This window comes from Liolophura sinensis, chromosome 3 (assembly GCF_032854445.1).
Source record: "Liolophura sinensis isolate JHLJ2023 chromosome 3, CUHK_Ljap_v2, whole genome shotgun sequence".
NCBI classification, from domain to species: domain Eukaryota; kingdom Metazoa; phylum Mollusca; class Polyplacophora; order Chitonida; family Chitonidae; genus Liolophura; species Liolophura sinensis.
In genome coordinates, this window is record NC_088297.1 from 17,690,790 (window position 1) to 17,707,449 (window position 16,660).

Consider the following 16,660-nt stretch of genomic DNA (forward strand, 5'->3'; position numbering starts at 1 on the left):
AGAAACCCATTGTCGCACTTCATTCACCGCTTTGTTCGTATTTGGCAGTTCATACTGATCTATATGTTCCTGGTTGTCCTATCTTATGGTACTTTTCCCTCAGGTAAGATACATTGCCCAAGCTTAGAAACCCATTGTCGCACTTCATTCACCGCTTTGTTCGTATCTGGCAGTTCATACTGATCTATATGTTCCTGGTTGTCCTATCTTATGGTACTTTTCCCTCAGGTGAGATGCATTGTCCAATCTTAGAAACCCATTGTCGCACTTCATTCACCGCTTTCTTCGTATTTGGCAGTTCATGCTGATCTATATGTTCCTGGTTGTCCTATCTTATGGTCATTTTCCCTCAGGTAAGATACATTGCCCAAGCTTAGAAACCCATTGTCGCATTTCATTCACCGCTTTGTTCGTATTTGGCAGTTCATACTGATCTGTATGTTTCTGGTTGTCCTAACTCATGTTACTTTCCTCTCGGGTAAGATGCTTGGCCAATGCTTAGCAACCTATTGTCGCACTTCATCCACCGTTTGTTTTTAAGTCGTTCATACCAACCTATTTAGGTCCTGGTTGTCCTGACTCTGATAGTTTATCCCTAAGGTCGGTCTGTTCTCAACAGATATAAGTAGATTAACGAGCTCTGACATACCATCATGGACCATGCCTCAGTTTGTCACCGGAATATTTATTTTTATTTCCTAGTAAGAACTCCATCTTAAAAGATGATTGACAGAATTATCGAGCGCGTTTTCTCTTTCCACTTCTCTTCGGAAATAACTAACCCTATATTATTTGTTGTCTTAACTCTCCAGAGATTCTCGTTGTAAAAAACAAATCCGAAAATTCTGTTCGCATTTATGTTCGAAAACGTTTGACTCGAAGGTGACAAATACCTTCGGGTTTGCATTCGTTATCGGGCCAATGCACGATGCCGATTAGACGCAACACGTTTTAACTGATGTCAAAATGTAAAGTTCCATATAAATGCTTATTTTTCGACCCCATTAAAATTGAGCGCATCTATAATAATGATTACGTTAAAATAAATGTATCACACTTTTATTTCTTTGAAGGAGTGTGTATAAAATTTTTGTTTCTGGAAACGCCCCAGGGTCTTTTTAGTGAGGCTATACATGGAGCTAGGACTACACCCTCCTGACTGCTAGCTCATGCTTGGTCGTTCAGCAATGGGAGACTCGACGAATAGCTACACAGGCGGTCCAAATGACAGTAGAACGCTGCCTTTTCTTCTGTGACGGTTCAGTGCGTATGTACTTCATATATGTGCACACGCACCCCGCTAATTTTGACTTAATAAAGGGAAGAACAAATAAGTTCACAACTGTGGACAGTCTTCCCATTAATGGATGGATACACCACATCCATAATCCCACCATCCATTAAAGTGACAACGTTACTTTTCATTCCATTCCCGGTGAAAGTCATTGTGGCGTCAAGACGTGACAGAACAATTGAACATTTGCAGCCAATGTGTGGAACATCCGGTTGCCCTACTTGCAACAGTGTTGATTATGATTGGCCAATTGCGAGTAATTGATTGGCAGTTCGGAAAGGTCTATAGACCGCTTATAGGCTATGCAGCTAGGCTCCGTTGTTATAATGTAAATCGATGCTACAAGTATGTAAAAACTAAGGCAAAATGTGAAATACTTACAATGTTAAACATAAAAGGACTCTATATAGATGTAAAATCCATATGGCTAAATGTTAAACCAGCGCTAGAAATGAAAACTATATATAACTTTATACATTCTGTGCAACGTCATAAAATTAAAGCATTAACTTTATAGGTTTTATTTATTTATTTATTTATTTATTTGATTGGTGTTTTACGCCGTACTCAAGAATATTTCACTTATACGACGGCGGCCAGCATTATGGTAGGAGGAAACCGGGCAGAAGCCTGGGAAAACTCACGACCATCCGCAGGTTGCTGGCAGACCTTCCCACGTACTTATAGGTTTTAAGATCAATCTCCAGTTTACTCAGTGTGCATAAACATTTAGAGTTATATGTTTTCTTGCGCTATAGGGTTGTCAATCACGAAAAAAATTTGTATAACATTCTTTACATAGCATGCATTAAATTAAGTTTTAGTGAAAGCTGGAAACATTGATTACAGCGTAAGACGACAGAGAGTTCGTCAGAATTAAATCGAATTTTCGACTTTTTGGTTTTTACACTTAAAATTAGCTTTGGTTTTTACATTTGAGGTTGAACGTTTTTACTTTTATCGTCAACTTTCGTGACAAAAAATATAAATAAAAAAACAATCTTCAACAACATTCATGATAACGACGGGTTGGGGATAAGAAATAGGGCCACATATGGCCCATAACCTGCATACTGCGACTAGCGTGAAAACTATTGAATGACAGCGTGGCCTATATTACTGGTTGCAGCCTATATACCGTCCTCGTGTCACAGCATTTCCGTGCATACCGTACCCTATTTCCTGTCAAAAATATCAGAAAAAAAATATCAACACATTTTCCACGCGAGGCCAAACGAGGAACCAGTAATAGGCCTATTATTTAGGAATGTGGCTGGTAGATCAAGATATCCGATCTGTATACTATTAGCTACAATGAATGTACCCGTCTCAATATCCTGGTTATACATCTGTTAATGTGAAAAGTTACTCTCATTAACACCCCGTTTCGTTTTATGTTAATCCATACCAATTTGCACAAGGGTCAATCGAATGTCGCCTAAAGGCCCATATATATATGCATTTTATTGATCAGAGGTATCGTAGCAGGAACACTGCACGCAAGGCGAGGACTTGAGTCTCTTATACATAACTGCTCTGCTCACTGTTTCTGAAAATTTCAATTACTTAAACAACAGCCAAAGTATGCAAACTTAAAATTATGAGGCCCACATGTACTGAACTGCATGGTCTGTTATCAAAATCCCCACTGGATGACGTCATATGGTGGGTTGCACATGGTACCCAGAATTCTTTGCGAGGAGAAAAATGTCGTACGCCATGTTGTGAGAGGGATCCTGAGGGTCAAATTTATCTGATGCCATCGCGGTAGGTTATTCGTGTTTTATCTCTAAATATACCGCGCTACGTATTTATTTTGTTTATTTGTGTCAGTGATGGGGATATTAGAGCATCTGCACCTCCCGATTTTGGATTCTTATAAGTAGGTCACCATGTATCCCTTCCTGTCTTAACTCCCGCCATATTATTATTGTTTGGGGGCTCCTTGAAAATGGATGACTGTGTTTGGGTAACATGCAGTAAGGCCGAAAGTTTTCTCATTTTAGGTAGCATGTAAATAGAACGCACAGTCCATGCCCGTTCTCAATATGAGTGAAGTAGGTTGGGACAACAGGCAGGCGATGCTGGCGAATGGACAGGAAACGGTAGGAGGCCCTCGTCAGCATAACATGGGGACACGTTCCCAAGACGATGCGATGGTCGGCTACTTTTTCCAGAGGCCTCAAACGGACGCCGAATTAAGTAGCTACAGCACTAAGCGATGGGCTGTAGGCGATGACAGCATGATCGAACAGGTAAATGCGGTTTGATTTCTCGATTTAATGCCTCGGTTTGTTTTCATGGCGGTCTGTTTTGCTGAGTTTGATTAACTCACGTCACCGCACCCAGTGAAGTTGAGTTGACACAGTAAACTGTTGCACATGGCTGTGTGCATAAATTAGCTGTGTTAACTAGGCCCATGTTTTTCAGTTCTTTCTCCTGTGTTGTTTTTAAAAAGAACCTACAACGTTTTCCTGTTTCAGGCTCGAAATGTAGGTGTTAACGATTTGGAGAGAGACTTTCAAGGACTGTCTGTTGGACGAGACGTGAGTAGCTCAGTTTTCAGCTTTTTTTTTTCTTCCGTTCTCCTGTGTCGTTCTTAGACGGAATTTTGGCAGAGCTCTTGAGCAAACAAAAGCCCCACATTGACAGCGGCCAACAAAGAAAGGAATATGGTGGCCAGGGGCTTAAACTGAGTTTCCGGTGCACTGACCCCACTTCCAAAACAAACATTAAACAGGCTATCGGGTCAAGCAAATGTCCATTACCTCTGCTGGTCGCAGACAAGGTCTGTTATCTTAAATGATACGTGATAAAAGCCCCAGCCCTACTTTTTCAGTGTCAATACAAAGTAATTGACAGAGTTTCTGATCTACTAACTATAGGCTGAAAATGAAAGTAGATTGTGCAAAGTTAGTAATTAAGGTGCAGTATCATTTGAAAATTTTGTCACCAGGCACATGTACCTTTTTATCTGCATGGTAAATATTTGTTAACACACACTCTCGTATGAGTGTACTGCAACTGTAGCCAAGGATCTCGGCTGTGATCTTTTAATATGGGGTTAAGCATAGATCACAGCCAGGGGATGAAAATAGTGGTATTTAAAAACAGCTTTAAACAGCTCGTAGAAGCTCTGTGCCACAAAAATCCATGCAAAATGAACCAATATATACATTTACTCGGGCAAAAATCCAAAAGTTATGTTCAGCAAGACATTCTCTGTTCCTCTGGCAATTTTTGGTCACATTCTGTGGCCGTTAAAGGCCAGTAAATCCAAGATAATTCTCAGTTGTGACTTACGCTCACACGCCGTGTTGACATCGTGACCTAAATTGGGTTGTTGCTTGATGCACATGCGTGGTTGATCTTTCGTCACGTCTCTATGTTTTGATCAGCTGGCTGTCAATTGCTATGTTACTGATCAAATTTGCAATTATCTGAAGACTGTCAAGCAGAATAACGGACCTCACAATTTCTGCGAAATGTTAGATTAAGTTTGCAGTAAAGTATTGCAGTTATCTTTGGCAATTTTTGGGCAAATTTTGTCAAGAAGAACATCATTTTTTTTTATTTGGGTAGAATGTGTTGGACAGCAAAAAAGACATTTTGATACATTTGTTTAATAAATGCTTCCTAAATTTACCTCAGTCTTGTAAGCAAAAAATTCTGTTTAAAACAGCACATGGAATACGTTGTGGAAAGTTTTGCATTTGGCAAGTTATTTCAGTGGAAAACAATATTCACATCATGAATATGCATATGTTAACGTATGTTTCAACTTATATGGTATGAAACGTTAAAGAAATACTATTTATTAAAAGAAAAAACATTTTCTATCTTCAGCTTACTTCATAAAGACCTAGAATTTATATCTTTGTTTAATATTCTGGGAATATCTTCAATACGTGGTAAACTTCAGTTTAACGTGCAAGTTAAGTGAAGACGGCACCTGACTAATGTTTATGTCCACTGAAAAACTACCATTCAAAGTATCTTAAATCAGGATTAAATATTTTTCCAGATTTTTTTTCAACCCAGTAAAAGTTTAGTGAAACTTTCATCTTGTCACAGTTTCAGTGCGTCTCCATTATTGACAGGAAGTACTGGAGATTTTGTTCCTTATTAATTGTTTACAAAATGGCTGTAGGATTGTTGTACAATTGGATTCATGCTCAATTCTGACACAAATGGAAATAAGTCCAAGCACCACTGATCTAGGCGTTCGACTGTCACTGGATTTTATGCTTTAATTTTGTAGTGGTGGTTTGTAAGATCAGGGCAGTGCTGACCTAGTTGTCGCAGACATCAGGGAAAGTACCTCTGCTTAAACATGGCGTTCCAATAATTTACCGTATTTTATAAAAGAAAACAGAAAATATCCCATATATGCAAGAAAGACAGTACAAAATTTAAATTCATCAGTTCTAATAAATTCAGGGAAAAAATATGATATAAAATATAATTAATTTTTAGTGTTGTATGATAAACCTTCGGCATCCCTAATGGATACTTCACTGACTGACATTTGTTATTTAGCAATTGCAGCTGACTAAACACTAACATGAATGACAATAAATGGGGTATCATTGTGAAATTGTATAATTTGAACAGCAAGTCTAAGTATGCCTAAGGTTTACTGGGGAGATGGATGCGGCTTGGGCTGAGATGGTATGCTGCTGTCTGACATAATTGTGATACTGTTGTTGAATATTACACATCTGGTAAATCAACTTATTTTACATGTGGGGTGGGCTGTAACTGAGATAGACTTGTCCCACAACACTGTGTTAAATGGCCCTTTGGCTACATGTGGATAAATCATCGTAAACGATCTGAAAATGATATCTTATGCAGTAGTTCTAAGTTATCATATGCCACTTCATGGAGTGAATGGGTAATGGCTAGGTCACAGCTTATGCCGCGCAACCTGATAGCAATGGATTTGATTTAATAAAATTCTCAGGATGGTTTCCTTCATTCATGCCTGCCATTTGTGCAGTATTGTCATTTTGCTGTACATGTTATTTGAGAAAATAATAAAGTATGAAACTTTTTAGGAAGGTTGACTGTCCTGCTTTTGTTTGAAATATGTTTTAGTCAGGTGCCGTCTTGTCCTTTAAAGTTCTGCTAGAGCAGAAATCATTTAAATTCTTAAAATTATTGAAATGATTATAATTGAATTATTGCAATGAATTTTGTAACTCCTGACTTTTTTTATATTTTGATATAAAACTACAATAAAAATGTGCACTTTTATAAACCAGAGACGTACACTTGACGGTTAGGCATTTTAACCTTCAGTAAAATGGATGTGAAAACAATCTGGAATGAAATTAATAATAATGAGCATTAATATTAACAGTTGATTCTGACATTTATAAGTGCAGTGTAAATTTATACTTCCCACTGCCACACTTCCCTTCCAGGAAAGATAATACTGAAATGGCGATTTACTCCATCAGTCCCAGTATTTCTGTTGTGTTGTAAGCGACTTTTTCAAGATGCTTGTAATGTTGAAGGCGACGTTAAATTGCAAGCATGCAGTCAAGCAAAAGAATATGCCCCTGGTGAGGTGTTAAATAGCAGGTTGTGTTGAAGTGCAGTAATAAATGTTTGCTTTACTGCAGATCAAAGATTTTAAGTGAAAGATACAGTGTTATCTTCAGTACCGGAGAATTGGTTGCACGTGTACGCAGAATGTTTTAGTTGGTAAGAACAGTATTAAGAACTCTCAAAGTCGCTACAATACGGCTGTAGTTATGCTGAAACGGCATTGCACCATATCCATTGAATTAAGAAACCTTTAATTATGCCCATTACTATTAACCAATATTAACCATAGACAGTTGGTTCAAGTTGTTTACGATTGCCAATTCTAACATTAAGCAGTGCACTGCCAAAAGTAGCCAAGAAATCGGCTCTGAACTTTTAATATTAGGTAAGGTCTAGTTCACAGCCGAGAAACTGTCCATAGTAAAATATGTACGAGAACAGAGCCTTCCACCAACTTATTCGTCATAATGGAAACACAAGAAAACACTTCTGTGTGATTGACAAAAGTCAAGTGAATTACATTCGCTGACGGCTTCGTGGTCTTCTGGACAATTTTTACCCAATTCTTCGGCGTATATGAGCGGTAATCCCATGATATATCGCTTTTGTGCACTACTCACATGTGTCAGTCTTCAATAAATATGTGTGCCTATTGTTTTCGCTCGCAGCACGTGTGGTTGACGTATAGGTGGTGAAAAAAAAACCCTTGCAATCACAGCGTCAGTTTCTTGTCATTTTTAAAATTATCTGACTCTTCATTCTTCTACTTCACTCAAAAGTTAGCTTTCAAAATAACATTGTTGTCCACCTTTGCGTGCTGAGCTGTTCTGAGATTGGAATGCTGAAATAAAACTGTGATATATTTTTACACGATGTCAGATTCTTAATAGACGTCAGTGTGATTGACGTACCAATTTAGGTCTGTTGGGAAGCATTTCTAACTGGTACAAGGGCCACTTTAGTTGTTGATTGCGTATTGTCTCGTGGATGGAGTATTGGTGCAGTGCACGGAATACCCAAACTATCGTTGATCAAGGATCCATTGTCTAGACTGCTCAGTGGGTATCTTGAAACACGTCAAAGAATTTTGGACTTGTCCATTTTAGGTGGCAAGCTGTGTAATACAGCTGTCAAAATCAACTCCCAAACTATCTGTAAATTAAATCCTTGTCAAAATGAAACCAAACATACATGTAGAGCTAGTTTTTGACATTTCTGGGGTGTTACTAAAGCTTTCTAAGTACCCACTCAATGTTGAGTCATTATTCTGCTTTCAAAAGGATATATCAAGAAAGCAAACCCATCACTTCTTGGATGAGGAAGCTGTGTTATGTAATGTACAGGACTTCATTCCTTCCTATTCCTCCTGTAAAATCATATTTATCTCGAATTTTGGAGAAATTATTTCCCAGCCCTGAAAATGTTTAATTTTGGATATTTTCTTTTACAGCCCAAGAAAAATTCTTAAGATATTTTGAAACCTTGCTTTGAAAAAAATATTGATTTCAAGCAAATTATCTTGAGTATTTTAGCATGCCCGCAGATTGAAACCATTTTTGCATTCCATTAGAAAGTGGAGACCACTTCATGTGCTATGGCAGTTGTAGTTAATTACATATTAATTACCTCACTTTTGCCCTCTTGATATTGTCTTTTTATTCTTGAAATATCACTTTTGGTCATGGAAATTTATTTATGTGCCCTAGAGGAGTCTTGGAACAGTCCTGCAGTTTTATTCACCTTAATTTATGTGAACACGGTGTATGTCTTGTGAGAAAGTGGATTACTGTATATGGACATCATTTCTCGGTGACAATATTGTGGACAGAATGTCGCCAATCGTCAAATTGTGAGCGACCTATCTTCAGCTTCCAGGGCAGTTGGACATATTCCGTCTTAAAAATATTAAATTGCTGATAATTTAGTTGTGTAGGTTTTCATGAGGTGTACATGAATGTGGCTTCCTGTTTGCATCTTTCTGTTTTTTTTTAATCTTAAGTTGGGGGCGAAGATGGAGGCATGCTGGCTTTTCCTAGACTGACATTATGCTCCCTGATAATTATTGCCTGGATAAAAAGCGCAACATAAGGTTCCAGAATCTTGATTTAACCTGGTGATTTTGTTTTTTATACTTTTACCGCCTCTGTATATATTCCAGTGTGCTGCGATGAATTTTTGGTATACCCTAAATGACTATAAATTTCGCCCATGACTAACTTGCCCATTTTTCCTGATTCAGAAAGTTGTATTGAATTTAGATAGGTGTTTTCATGTTTGCTTGAAACGTGATGATAATCTACCGGAAAGATGTTAGTTTCAGCACCAAGTAATATATTTTGTGACATTTATTTGCTAGAATAATTGCATGTTTGTGGACAAAACTTTAGACCATTTAGTGTACATTGTAGATGGTGACTCCAGCCTTGTTGCTGTTATCGGTTAAATTGCCAGGCAATTTATGTTCTGCAAAAAAGGTCTGCATAATGAAGGGCTGTTCAAAAATTCCCAGAAAACCTTTTTGGGTTTATTAGAAAAAAAGAAACAAACTATTCTGGTATTGGAAGTAAACATTTTACGTACAGAACCTGGGCTAAGATGGAATCTACATCTTGTGATAGCAGCCTAATGTGTTTAAAGCTTTCTGTCAAAATCTTATTACGTATATGATCCGAATATTTATGTCTGGAGTACCAAAACTGGGCAACGCTGAACGTATGTTTTTTTTAGTTCACATATCGATGGCAAAACCCTTACAGCATGATTTGAGATCAAATGACCAAATTATAGTTTCACTGATTGCATCACAATGAGTTTAAACAGGAACAGATGAAAATTTTTCTATGAAAAGTTTGCCATAGATCGCATGTATATTTGAAACTTACGTCATACCCTAAGTGTTGGTGTTGGCATCCAGGGAAAACAATGTTAAAGTAAATGCTACAGGGTGGTGTCTTAAAAAGAACTGCTTGTATTGAGCTCCGGTTTTGGTCACATCATGTAGAGCAGATTAACATGAGGAGGGGGGGGGGGGGAGGAGGGGGGGAATGTTCCATCACTGGTATTCTGTGTGCATATTAATTACCGTAAATTACAAAATTCATGACTGAGTGTATTGTGTATTAGAATTGATTTTATTGTAAATGTTAGGGGTAGCATCTTAAAAAGAGAGTACTGAACGGAGGTTTACACACCTGTAAATTCTCGTGGTTGATGGTCCATGGTGGATGCTCAGTGTGTATATTATTTTATGCATTGATTTAATGTTTTGCTTTCATGGGTTTGCTACGAGTGAGCTCTAAAATTTGGGACAGATATAAGTGTTGACAGTAGAAAATTACATTGGTTTACCACCCTTGTGGAAAAGTAAAAATATGAGTATATTTTTCTTTAGATGGTCTAACCATGTGAGAAAAGAGAAGCTGAGTATTCCTGCTTGAGTTACATACATGTTGGCTAGAATCAGCACACCAGGTGTCCCAAATTTTAGAAGTAGGGTATACATAAATATACTTTAATGTATTTCTTCAGTTTTTCGTGAAGAGAGTTAAAGTAATGCACATGGTTGAATTCTAAAACCATGCACTGGCAACATTTTTTGTCATAAACAAGATTTCTTGATTCAGTCAACTAAAAAGCCTCAAAATTTACTTGTGTGCAGGCACTCCGGATCTTTTACATCATTGTAGTCAACTTCAACCAGTTTGTGTCTATGGAAATGTTATGTGAGAACGTGCTACATAGAAGCTGTGACAGAACATTTTGGGATCATGTGCGCTTGAATGTATCATGTGACCATTTTTTTGTCGCTGGAATCTTAAAAACTGGACACCAAATGTTGCTTATGAGTGGGTAACCAGTATTCCTGATCATTTGACATCAGGGCATCTGAAAATTTGATTTTCGACTACAAATGTTGTCCGTGCGTGTTAGGCTTAAGGTGGGCTTTATGGACCATCCTGTCATAGTTTAGGAATTCAGATGTCACAGGAATTTTTCTTATACTATAATCACTTTATTAAATGTTGGAAGGACTCTGCTCAAGAGTAAAAATTATTGAAATGTTCTCAAAAATTCCTTTCTTTTGGTGAACATCAGCAAAAAAAAACAGTTGATGTGACGTAAGAGCTTCTAGATGCAGTCAGTATGGCTCATACAGCCCACCGTATAATTGTGATATTTGAATACCTTCAACATTCTTGAAAAAAATAAATAAAAATATTTTTTAAGTGTAGTTTTTAGTTGTCTGGATGATGAACCTTACTTCATATTTTAGATTTTTTTAAAAAATGAAAATTGGTGATGAGGTATAGAAGGTGTAGTGGATTGTATGAAACCTGTGGTTGTAATAGATGAACATGTATGGGTAATGGTGCAAAAAAGAGATTTGCATGAACAATCGCAAATTCCTATAAGTAAAAGAAAAGAACATAAACTATTTTAGAAACAGACCTAAGCATCCAAATCCACTTTGCCTTGATGTGCTCAGTAACTCTGGAGTTTGTCAGAGAAACCGGAAATGTGGTGTGCTTATACACTCTGATGCTAAACTTCTGTTTGTGGAGGCCTAATGATCAAGGCATTCACCACAAAGTGTCTCTGGGATCAAACCCAGGTCAGGTCTTACCATTGACTTTAAAAATTGGTACTTGTTGCTGCCTCGATTGGCACGCAGCACTGAGAGGTTAGAGCAAAGAAACAGGACTGGTTGGCCCAGTGTCAGTATAATGTGACTGGGTGGGGTGCCATGTCTGGTGTCTTCAGCATGATACTTCAGTGGCTGCAGTACTTACAATTGGCAGCATGGACTGGCCCTGCCACAAGACGACACAGTATATGTACACACACCTAATGACTCCTTGTCGTTATATGACTGAAAAATTAAGTATTAAAAGTTAAGTACGATGTTAAACCCCAAGCATGTGTTCATTCATTCATTCTATCTGTTGACATTGCATCATCGTCTTGGACGTTTTGAGTCGTATAGATGTCTTAACTGCTGGCATGATTTTAAATGTTGCCCAAGAAACCAACGGGTTGAAAATAATAGCTTGCTTACGTGATTTAGCAGTGCACCGAAAACTTCAACAATGGACCCATTTTATGTTTTGTTGACTTTCCAGTGTATTGTAATAGCTGTGAGTTGTTATTCACTGGCCATAGTACTTGCTGCTTGTATCTCTAACACATGTGGGAAGACAAATCAACTTCCTGTGCATGTCAATCAGGGGTCAAATTCAAGTAAAACAGTTACGTGCACACAGTGCAAACTAGTGCACAATCTGTGTGCACTGAAAACAACTGTACTTAGACCAATTCACAATTTAAACAAATCTACTGTAAATATTCAACCTTTTGAACCACTAAACCATTTGTTTTCAGTGTAACTTAAGCATACAATTATTATCAAAATGAAGAAGTGATTTGTTCGTGTCAGTAAAGATGCAAGCTTCATAAAACTCTTCATATGAGTTCTTTACACCCCATAACTCGCTCAGAATATTTCAAAATATTGGTTGCACAGGCAGTGTACCTGGATAATAAAGTAATAGAAGTTTTCAATCGACATTAATCCGATTACAACACGTTTTATTGTGTGACGTAACTGTGAAATGCTTGTCATAAAATGTTATCCTAGGGGAGGTAACCCAGGAATGAAGCACTGGGCATCTCTTTATTTCAAGTTCCCTCCCTTTGCCCTATTGGCAATAGTGGACATACATTAGTCATGAACACAAAACTGATTTGCTGTGTGTGGTTGAGGGAAGGGTGGCCACAGTCATGTAATGGTGGAAATACGGTTGCATTAGTATCTCACACACCTGTCGATAACTTAACAAAAAATGTCACTGTTGTATGTTCTCAGAAGGTGTATTCTCACAAGAGGTTTGCATTATGCAGGGATGAGAATTACCCGCGGATTTGCAGATTGCCGACTTTTCCCAGCCAAAAATATGGCTCTTGAGATTTGGTTAAATTTGTAATAAAAATTGGAAGAGGGTGGGGGGTGTTTTAATATCAGTTACAATGTTTTAAAAGATTGCACTGAAAGTTGATCTTTCATATGCAAAAAGGTTGAGGAATTAAGATAATAAAAAATGAAATATTACCTTTATCACTATTGACATGAGGTACGGAATGTATTTGAGCCCCCAGAACAAGTTTTTAATGTGACTCATGTTATAAGATACTTACCCAAGCTATAACTTCAAGCTGGAGAAAGAAGCCTGTGGTTGTCTTTTGGATCCATTATATTAATGAGTGAAATACTTCAAATCCATTTCCCCATCTTGAAGTTACCTTTGGTTCTGCTGGATGTGTACGTGTGAGGTGCATGCCTGGGGCGTGATTTTCAAATGTTAGTGTCCTTCAAAGAAAATGGGTTGCGCAATGAGTTGCGGATGTTGTATTTTTTAGAAGCATTTCAAGCCTTGTTAACTCATGTATATTGGCTCTGATGACAGTCTTATATTGATTTACCAGTACTGGAAAACCATAATCTATCTGCACATATATGAAGGTTCGCAAAGAGGAAATCTATCTCATTGTGCAAAATAGTGAAAACAGAATGTGAAAACAATGTATCATTTGATACCATCTGGTGTGTGTCACAATTTTTGTTGTTGTTGTATGAAGCTCTGTCCATCAATCAAAACATGTTCTACAATGTGGCCAGGTTCACTCACACAGTGCTTTAACATCACTGTTCATGTGTGGCCACATTTATTACTGTAGCACTGTCTGTTGCTGGGATAACCCGTAATAAGTGCTTGTGTGTTTAGCTCAGTTACAAGGGTAAAGGTTGATGTTACATTCAGGTAATTTACCCATAAACAGTTATTTAGGATTCTCACAAGTTGCATGTTTCATGATATTTACTTTGCTGCCGTTTTAGCCACTTCTTAAGGCACAACTGTGTTGATTCCATACATGTATATTGTTATTACATGATGTCTACTGCTAGTGCTACCCAGCGGGGTTTACTAGAAGGCAGTCTCCAGCTACATGTACTCCCAGCCTGCTGGGTTACTATAATTTTCAGCAGGTAGCCATCTACGTGGACCAAAGCTCTTATTTTGATTAAAATGATTCGTGTAATTTTCCAGCAGGGTTTTCATTTAGAAGTTGAGTAGGAGTGAGTGCTTGGGGTTTAACGTCATACTCAACAATTTTTCAGTCATATGACGACGAAGGAATTATTAGGGTGCATGTACGTGTAATGTGCCTCCTTGTTGCAGGACGGATTTCCGCCGCTCTTTTATTTAGTGCTGCTTCACTGAGACGACTTACCGAAGGCAAGTAAGCCGCCCCGCCCGAGCCATTATACTGATACAGGTCAACCAGTCGTTGCACTATCCCCTTCATGTTGAACGCCAAGCGAAGAAGTTACAACCTCCTCTTTTAAAGTCTTAAGTGTGACTCGATCAAGGATTGATCCTGGATCTACCGGTCCCGAAGCAGAAGTTGAGTAGGAGGTCAGAGTTCTAAAGTAGACGGCTGATTTGAAAGTAATTTGTCACAATTACTATTGATTTAAGTAGTAAGAATATTCAAAGTAGCAGGCTACAGGGACTGCAGCCTGCTACTTGCCGTTGTACATCCTGTTCCAGGGTAGCCATTTACCAAGAAAGATAATGAAAGCCCTTCCATCTGTTATAAAGACACATGAGGGCTGGAGTTTTTACATATTTTAAAGAAGTCTGCAGTTTGTATTTGCCTGTGCATGACTTAAAAAAAAAAAAAACAAATTGGTTCTCTGAGATGCAACATGGAAAAAGTGCACTGTTACATATGGCGGAAAAGTTGAATACATAAAAATGTGACAAAGATGGAATATTTAAACAGATTTCTCACAATTAGGAATTCTAAAAGACAATAAGTTGGCAGTTGAAATGAATGAAATGGTACGTCCTAAAACTATGGGTTTTATGAGAGTGTCCAAGAAAGGTGACTGCAGTGGGAATGGACAGTTTTTAGCAGCCTGCTTCATGATGATTATTTTGTGAAGTATATCGTGTAATTTGTAAAAAAAAAAATATCTGTGTGAAATTTTGGATGCAATGATGGCTTCCTGAAGTATGCTTCATGTTCATTCTTTTGTCATTTGTGAAAAAAATATTTCCATGTGAAGTATTCGATATCATGAAAGTGACACAGCATAAATTTTTTCCCCAGAACCGTGCCATCCTGCAGGGCGGTTGTGTTTGACTGTATCAGTGAGGAGCCAAAAAGTATTATTCATTTGACTACATGGCAGCGGAAACTCATTTCATCGTGATAATGATTTTTTTTAATAAGTGTTTTTTTGACCCCTGAGATCACAATCCTGAACCTCACATCCCTCTCCTTTAATTGAGTAGCACAGTTATCTCCCTTTGCCTTTCTCTGTCAACTGGGTTATTTGCGAGCTGACAATTTGGCACCATATTGATTTTGTCCGTCAGGAGATTAAATCTGAATGTTTGTCTTCTTGACCTAATGGAACATCCGCTTTTGGGTCATCACTATGACTACGAAGGCGAGATAATCTTGGTATGTTGGGCAGTTTGATTTAGCACTGGGTGACGTGCATTGCTCACATCTTAGTCCTCTGAGGAAGCGATGATTTCTGACTGACCCAAATTCTTAGGCTTGAATGTTTGGCTGAAAGGTACACTTACCTGTACCAAGCAGATTTTATTGAGCGAGTCACCAAAATTAATACTGTATAGCCAAGTAATCATCTCTTCTCTTAAGAAATTTCAAATGGCCAATTATCATGCTGAAATGATGAGTGAACTTAAATGATGAATGTCAAAAAATCATGCTTAATAACTTAGTAAAATTATCATACTGAAATATAGAGCAAGCTTAAGGTGAGAATTGTGATGTTGAACCTGACTCATTCGACTAATGGTTTTGTGTAATTGTCAGTGAATTGATGAGCAAATTTACCTTTTTAATGATCATGCTCATCTCGTGATTAACCATCAAATAATAACTTTTGAATGATGCTAAAATAAGGATTCAATTTCTTACCTGACGGGTTTTTGAACATCCAGATTTTTTAGGGTTGTTCTTAAGTTTCTGGTTTAAGAATTACGGTTTTGCAGTGCCAGTGATCAGCACACTCTGGTCACATGACTAGAACACTGGAGGTGGAAGCAAAGCAAATTTAATCCAAGTGAGTCTGGCCATGAAGAAGATTTTAGCATAAGAAATAAATTCTTTCTGAAAAGTAATCTGAATATGTGTAGCCCTCAGATATTATGATTTCAGTGTTCTCTAGTCCTTGAAACTAATAATCGGGACAAATGAGCATTTTGCATGTTTATCTCCATGTTATTTATCACCTCCTGTTCCTTGCGGGAAACCTGATGCTTGAAACTGTGAATGCCATATTCGGCGCCATACGATGGTCCCAAGGTCTTTTGTTATTCATGTGAGATCATCAGGGATTCGTCCAATTAGTCTGGTATGTATGCTCGGGGATGGTTTGGGGATAATGTTTGCCCTGTTCGGCAATTATCTGAAGAATAAACATTTAGAAAGTCAATTGCCACTGCTAAAGGAGTTTATATGCTGTGAACTTCTTTCCGCACCTCGATACAGGAACATTCGTGTCAGTAAACTTTACTATGTTTCGTTGAAAGCTTTGCTGAATTTATAAGCCGGTTACAGTGTACATAGCCGGTTACAGTGTACATAGCCAGTTACAGTGTGGTTGCTGATTACAGCTGTAAAGTAGATCCATTTCGCCCACTAAAGTGCATTTTCAGACGCAAATAAATGTCACAAAGTATTGTTTTCTCAGAATATGTTCCCATGTTCCAA

General features: G+C 37.9%; 1 protein-coding gene across 1 annotated transcript in view; it reads left to right on the plus strand.

Moving 5' to 3' along the window:
- Window positions 1-2,995: 2,995 nt before the first annotated feature.
- Window positions 2,996-16,660, plus strand: part of LOC135464205 (pumilio homolog 2-like) — a 60,415-nt gene continuing 46,750 nt past the window's right edge. Inside the window, exons 1-3 of the mRNA XM_064741709.1 lie at window positions 2,996-3,061; window positions 3,301-3,549; window positions 3,778-3,840. The gene's annotated coding sequence lies outside the window, so the exon portion shown is untranslated. The remainder of the gene's footprint in view (window positions 3,062-3,300; window positions 3,550-3,777; window positions 3,841-16,660) is intronic.